The sequence below is a fragment of the Capsicum annuum genome, chromosome 4 (assembly GCF_002878395.1).
Source record: "Capsicum annuum cultivar UCD-10X-F1 chromosome 4, UCD10Xv1.1, whole genome shotgun sequence".
NCBI lineage: Eukaryota > Viridiplantae > Streptophyta > Magnoliopsida > Solanales > Solanaceae > Capsicum > Capsicum annuum.
Window position 1 is genome coordinate 219,030,994 of NC_061114.1, and position 8,520 is coordinate 219,039,513.

An 8,520-nucleotide genomic window follows, 5' to 3' on the forward strand; every position below is an offset into this window, starting at 1 on the left:
ACCTTCTTGTTATATAAGATTCCGAAAGCGAGCCTTCATTCCATCCACCCTACCTCAATCCGATGAGTGTCATCCTAGTCAATCTTTTCATTTTCCTAAATCATAGATCATAGATACTTGAAACTATCTCTCTTCTGGATGGTCTGAGTATCAAGCTTTACAACTACATCAACCTCATGCGACACCTCGTTGAACTTACACTTCAAATATTTCATCTTGGACTTATTCAACTTAAATTCTTTAAACTCTAGGATTTGCCTCCAAACCTTCAACTTAGCATTGACTCCACCACGACGGGTCTCATTAATCAAGATAACATCATTCACAAAAAACAAACACCAAGACACTCACTTTAAATTTGCAACATCAAAACATCCACCACCAAGATAAATAGAAACATGCTAAGAGTCGATCCTTGGTGTAACATCTCAAGACGGAAAAGTGCTTTGAATCTCCTCCCACTATCCTAACCTGAGTCTTATACATATCCTTAATCGTCTTAGCATACGTCATAGGTACACCTCTAGCCTCTAAGCACCTCCATAAGAACCTCTCTGAGGTCTCTATCATGCATCTTCTCTAAGTCGATGAACACCATGTGCAAGTCCTTCTTCCTTTTTTTAACTGTTCCACCAGTCTCCTAACGAGGGGAATGACTTCAGTAGTCGAGAGTCCTAACAGAAATCTAAATTGATTCTCAAAAATAGTAACAATCCTTCGTAACCTCAACTCTACCACCCTCTCACAAAACTTTCATAGTATGATTCAACAACTTGATATTTCTATAATTATTGTAATCCTAAATATCATTCTTGTTCTTATGCAATGAAACTATCATACTCCATCACCAAGCTTCAGACATCTTTAATTTGTTGTCCTGAAAGTTCTGTTAAACAACTTTGCCAGCCACTTTATACCTGCCCCTCTTGTGCATTCCAAAAATCCACTGAAATCTTGTCTGACTCAATTCGCTCTACTCCTATAAATCCTGCAAATAGCATTCTTAACCTGCTCAACCTTAACACGCCTACAATAAGTATATTGTAGTGATGAAATCAATTTGCGGTATTTGGCACAACTTTACAAATATTTAATACCTCTTCAAAAGATAAATAAATTTATCTACTAAAACTTGAACATATAAAAAGAAGTTACCTATAGTATTTTTATGTATTTATTAATCAAATTTATCAAATGTATAAATCCTGTCATAATATAAACTAAATGTATCAAATTTGATAATATCGATAATAGCTATATTAAAAATGAATTGCCAAATCAAACAATATAGGAGTATATAAATTCATACTAACTTTTTTTACCAAATATCAGACGAGTTCAAAATGTATGGTATGCAAATACGTATATTATATATGCATTTCCGAATTGCTGAATTGGTAAATTATTTTTTTCCAGAATTGAAGTGAGGTGTGAATAATCGAGCATATGATTCATACTGGATACGTAATTGTGATGGATATTAATTTTTAAATTAAAAGAAATTACTTTATTTACTATTGGTATTTTATGATGGATATGGTATCCACATGGTCTTCATGTGTTGGACTTATCCTGAACAGTTGGACATCATTTTCCAGATATACTTAAGATTTTTATAGTATCTCATTTAATTAATTTAGGATATTATTTTATAATAATCACAACACAAAATCAAATTTTGTTTACCAAGTTGGCAACGTGCATATCCTGCCCAAAGATTCTTCATTTTTCTTCTTCACGTTTTTCTTAATCTGGAAGATTCTAATTGCTTGAGTTGATCCTTTTTGTCAGCTTAAATCAATAAATTATTATACACGCGAAGTAATATTTTAACTATAACATTTAGTGTATTTCAGAAGTGAGGTTTAAAATGTGATGCATATATTTTTTTTTTTATCTTGTGAAGAAATATAATATTTTGATCTCTAACAGCAAAGTTTAATGCACTTTTGATCTCTTGATTATTGGTCAATCTTAGTTTTAGTAGCTATAATACTCGAGTAACCATAATAGATATTCAATTAATTAAGTTGTCTGTTTGGTCTTTTTACTTATGAATATTTACAGATTTAATATAAGTACTACTCGTTCTACTATATCTATGCGATATTAAATTTGTATTGTTATTTTGTGTCTGCCGGTAAAAAAAAAAGTGCTATAACAATCAAATATAGCATATTCTTTTACATCAACAGATCAAAATACATATTTTAATTAATTAACAGTTAAATATGTTGAGTAATTTATAGCAAGGACCAAAAACACAATTTCTTAATAACTTGGAGACCAGGAAAAGATATTTTCCCTGGCAACAAAAAGTAAACTATGGTTAATTTTCACCCATATTTAAAATAATCTAAGATAAATTCAGAATTATATCCAATATGTTGTATAAATGCCCCTTTGCAATATTCACTCTGTTAAAAAAGATGTAAGGAATTGACTGAAAATAAAGGGGAAAAAAAAAACAATATGGGAAATTGAATAGTGACAAAGATGGTAGGTCTATCTCAAAGCATTTAGATGCACCACATATTGAAATGGTCGGGATCACTTGACGTTTAATTAGAAGTTTTGTCAATGCAATTTCTACTTGTATGTACGACTAATTAAATATATGGTTCATGATAATTATAGTTAGTCAATACGACATTTGCTAATCATTATCTTATATATTTTGATTTATTGCTACTTGTGAAGATATTTTCATATTGCATGTTTATTTTTATTACTTTTATTCTAACAAGTATCTTTAATTAATTAACAGTAACCGTGTACTTCTCTAAGACAAATTGCACGTTTGACTAATCAAGAAACATGGTATTATATCTGGTTATTTTTTCATGCAACTTATTAGCTTCCGCAACTACATATCCTAATTTCATAAGTGAATCTTAACTTTAGTAGCTATAATATTTGAGTAACCACATAGATATCAATTAATTAAGTTGTGGATTTGGACTTTTTGATTATGAATATTTATATATTTAATTTAATTTTTGTCATTCTACTATATCAATGCAATATATTAAATTTGTATTGTTAATTTGTAATTGATGGTAAAAAAAGTTCTATAATAATCAGTGTGTTTGGTATTCTGGAAAATATTTTTCAATTTTCTCATGTTTGGTTGGCTTAAAGATTTCGAAAAATGTTTTTCAAATCAACTTATTTTCCTTAAATCTAAGGAAAATGACTTCCCTTCAAAAAGTAGGGAAAACATTTTCAAAATTCTCTTTCAACCTCACTCTTAAGTTAAAATATTCACACAACTCTCAAAATCACTCATTCCTACTCCGTCTCTCAATTCCCCACTCCCCCGCCACCCCCACCCCGCCCCCTACCATCCCCATTAAAAAAATATTTTTAATTTTTTTCTTACCTTACCCCCTTCCCAAAACTTAAAACCCTACTCCCTTTTCCTTTCCATTTTTTTTTTTTCAAAAAATTCAAACTTTTTTCTTACCTCCCCTACCCGACCACCCTACCAACTTCCTCCCCCCCCCCCCCCCCCCCCCCCCCCCCCCCACCCCCACCACCCCTTCAAAAAAAATATTTCAATTTTTTTTCATACCCCACTGTTACTCCCCTACCCCTACCCCCACCCCGTACTAGCCCCCAACCTCTCCCCCCGCCAAAAAAAAATATTTTTTAAAAAATAAAAATTATTTTCTTAACCGCCCTTACTACCTATTTTGATAACCCCACCCCCACTACCACCCCCTCTTAAAAAAATGATGTTTTTAATTTGTTTTTTTTTTAAATTAGAACTTTTTCTTATCCCACCCTTTTTATCATATTCATTCTCATTATTTTTGTTAAATATATACAAATACTTTTAGAAAATATATATTTATCCAATTTACATAACGAACACACAAATACAAGTAAGAAACAACTTATTTTTCTAGAAAATATTTTTTCTCCTTCATATCGAACACACCCTAATATAATATTTTTTTGAGATCAAAAATTATTTTTTTAAAATGTATTTTTACGCTTTAGCTAAATACTAAAATGTATTTTTTGAAAAATATTTTTTCATTCACTAATTAAACACTACAAAATATTTTTCGAAAAATATTTTTCATTCACCAACCAAACGTAGGAAAATAAATAAGAAACTAACTTATTTTCCAAGAAAACATTTTTCTTCAAACTAAACACACCAATATCATGTTTTCCGTACGAATAGACCGAAAATATATGATTGGAGCGAGATAATTGGGATTACTTCACTTTAATTAAAAGTCTCAAAAAGTCTCAAGTTTGAATTCATAAGAATTAAGTAAAAAACTCTTATTGGAAATATTGTCCTTAATAATAGACCTACAATGTAGAAATTTAAATTTAATTGAATCTTAATACAAATATCAAATATCGGGCAGAGCGAGAAACCTATTCTTTTCTTCCACTTCTAAGCCTATGGTACTAGACGTTTCTAGATACTAGGTATGCATCTTGGACTTTAGAGTTTAGAATAAGGTGCTTGAAAGTAACTTAAATTTTTCAAGTCATTACTTAAGGCAACGTCAAATCACGATGGTCTTAATTTGACGTTAATTCATAGATTTTATCCAAGTTGTTGGTTGCAACATACAAATTATACAGACATTATGTCTTGAAAGCTTGAAATAAAATTATCACAATTCCAAAAAAATTTAATCAACCGAAATGAATTTCTAAATTCACATATTTATCGTTATCAAATTCTTAAAAGAAACCGGATCAAATTAGGCTTCATTATACAAATTCTACCTACTTTCGTATAGCACATTTCATGATACTACTACGAAAAATGCTTATGATGAGCATTTTTTCGAGCCAACCATTTTCAATATATAACTAATTAATTTAAACAATTACATCTTGGAATACTAACGAATCATAATTTTTATTTTGAAAGGAACATACAATATTAAATATTTATGTGTCTGCATCAACGCAATTTCTACCTGTATATGCGACTAATTAAATATTTGGTTCATGATAATTATAGTTAGTCACCATGACATTTGCTAATCGTTATCATATATATTTGATTATTTTTTTCTTGGTTAACTATATATATTTGATTTATTGCTACTTGAGATGATATTTTCATATTGCACGTTTATTTTTCTTACTTTTATTCTAACAAGTATTTTTCAGTACTTCACTCCACGTAGTAAGGGTGATCATTTGCTAATCTTTAATTAATTAACAGTAACCTTGTACTTTTCCAAGACAAATTTCATAATGGTTAATTAAGAAACATGTTTTGTTGGGTTAGGTACTCCTGTTGATTAAGCTGAAGTTGATAGGTTTGGATTAACGAATCAAGTTGATAATTATCATAAACTATGTGGGTTCCATTTCAATTAAATAAACAGATGACTTCATGCATTAATCTCTTTTTTTAAATTGTCGTATTATTTCTTGATTGCCATGTACTAAACCCTTAATATATCATCTAAATTAAGCTTTAGGTCTTGTTAATCATCATCCAAATTAATGTTCTGTATTTTGGGTCTTGCAGCTTACCTCTAGAGGCTGGTTTATCCACTTTTTTTTTAAAAAATAAAAATAAAAAAAAATCAACCTTTCGAAGTCAACTTTTGTTATTTCTTTTTAGAGGTCAAAGTACTTTAATTCCCAGTGAACAACACGATTCAGATTTATAATTTTGTTGATCTATTTGATGGATTAAATACTCGATTAATTCTTTTCAAATTTATGGTTTCACTGATACTTGGTTGATAGACATGAACGATTAGCTTTTTGATAATCCTTTTGAGTTCACTAATGATTATTTATAAGCTCCTTACCTTATCAAAGATTTGAATTTTTAAAGGTAATCCCAACCCAATCCCATTTAATCAAACAAATGAAACAATCTCAACAATTTACAATATTTAAAATTCGATGATCTCAACATTATGCTAATCCATCATGCCGTGTTAAATTATTTTAATCTTTTGAGATAATACCTCATCAAGGTTACCTCATTATTATACCTACTTTTTGTCTACTTATCTGTTTAATTCGTTCTTGTCACGATCTGTGAAAACTAAGTAAGACTAAAAAAAGTAAGGAAGAATGGGCATGGACCGTTATCTATTTGGGGTGGACATGTATAAAAGATATCGAATTCTATAGCAAAATCAAAATTTTGATACTGATATTTTGATATTATATTATTTGACTTGTTTTCTCTTTTGTATTTAATATGATATTTGATATTTATAAAAAAAAAATATATTAAAATATCAAGTACGTATAAAGTGTAAGGAATTCTCTATTATATGAGTATACGCAAGTCAAAATCGAATAAATTATGATAATCAATTTACACCAAAACACTAATTATACCAAGTTAATGATATAGTATTTTTACGAATTGAAAAATGAAGCTATTGAATGGAAGTTTTCAATACCATAACGTATATATAATACCACCATATCATGCCCACTGCCCTTTGTCTGATGGTTCTGTCTTTCTTTTGAGGGATATTGATTAAATTGAAACCTAACTAGATGTGCTTTGCTCCAGTAGTTAATTACATAGTAGGTTTTAATTTAATCAAAGTTAATTAATTAACTAGGTATATGGGATTATATTCGTTGTTCCAAATATAGAGGCATATATTCTAGAATTAACAACATTAATATTGTGCGCAAGTTGAATCCTGATCAGATACATATAAATACTTAATTGATCAATGTAATACTTATTTAAATTTTAGGTATCATTATTTGAAATGCAATTAAAAAACTAATCGCTTCTTAATGCCAACACACTTTACCTAAGCGCACAAGAACTTTTGTACAAAGTGCTTGAATTTTAAAATTACTTATGTGAACTCCAGATTGAAAATTTCCTACATATACTTAAATTTGAAAATTTTAAATGTGAAACTTTAATGCATAATCATTATAGTATTCGGGAGAAGGTGGAGGAGTGACTTTGGTGGAGGACAAGATGCGAGAAGTGAGATTACTTTGGTTCGGACATATAATGAAGAGGTGCTCGGATGCTCCAGTACGGAGGTGTGAGAGGCTGACTATAGATGATTTTAGGCGGGATAGAGGTAGACCGAAGAAATTATTATTTTCCTTCTACGGGTACAAGAATCTGTCTACTAGAAACAACCACTTCAACTAGTTCAAGTTTATAAACCAAGAACACAATGAAGTGCAAAAAATACCCTCAACACAAGATCAAAGTGATCTTTCCAAGAGGTGTATTTTATTTTTAGAAATAAAGATGAAACAGAAATGGCCAAGTCGCCTAAATTCACCGACTTTCCTTAAGGAAATAATTCCCCTTACTGTACCCGAGGTTGCAGAATTTTCCTCCCAGAATAAAATGGCCAAACAAACCAATTGTAGCGGTACCTCAAACAACTGGAATATCTTCGAACTCACTGAACGTTTTGAGTGATCCCACAGAATATTTTTAAGGCAAGAAAAGTGTTTTTATTCTGAAATTTTCGTACCATAACCTGTGGATAAAAACAGGTTTATATAGCCACAAGATGTCTCTTCTAAAAAGTGGCAATGGTTCATTCAAAAGGTGTAACCTTTTCTGAAAATTCATGTCCATTCGTCTAAACAGTGTGTCTGTTCCGAACAGGCATGCTATTTCGTGAATCAGTGTGTCATTTCGTTGAAGAATTGCATCCTTCTGAAGCATCAGTTCGAATTCTGAAGCATCAGTTCAGTTCAAACGTTGCATCTGTTACTGTTACTATATGCATATAAATGGAGTATTAAACATACAGAAAAAATTTCCTGCGTTTTTGTCATTGATCAGATTTCGTCAAATAAAGTTTATCCAAAAAGATAGATCTCATCGATCGATCATTTGACAAATCCAAATCTGAAGATGAAGCCGAAGCCGAAGCCGAGCCGAGAGAGCGAGCGACGACTGCGTGAGACATCTCTTATTTCTTGCCTCACTTATTATGTGGAGTAAGTGTTCTTAATTATAAACACTTCCAAATTCTCTTCTTCCACCAATGTGAGAGAAAGAGTAAACTTTCTAATTTAGGAGTACACTTTCTATTTTAGTGTCTACTTTCCTCCACTATTTTACTCTTCATTTTTCCGTTCACACTTTTTTCATATACAATGAACCCAACAATCCCCCACATGAATGGGGAATGACTATTTTTCGTAAAAGTTTTACGGACAAGTATGTGATCATCAAATGAAGACTGATTGTATCTGGATAAGTGGGTTTCCCTTTGAATTTTCCGTAGTGAACATGCATCGGATGCGCTCGGTCAATCGGTAGATTTGATATCTTTGAACCGTCGAGCTTTAATGTACACCTAGACAATACATGTCACACAACCAGCCTTTTAACGTTTATGGTTCTCACGGTTTTACTCTTTTCATCCATGAACACGTCCCGGTTTTATGAGAGCTTAGAGAATAGGCCTTTGCTAATATTCTCCTTGAAACGGCTTCCACTTCGCCCTCACATAGGTGATTTCTAAACGTTCAATCCTATAGATTAAACTCTTTGGTCAAATC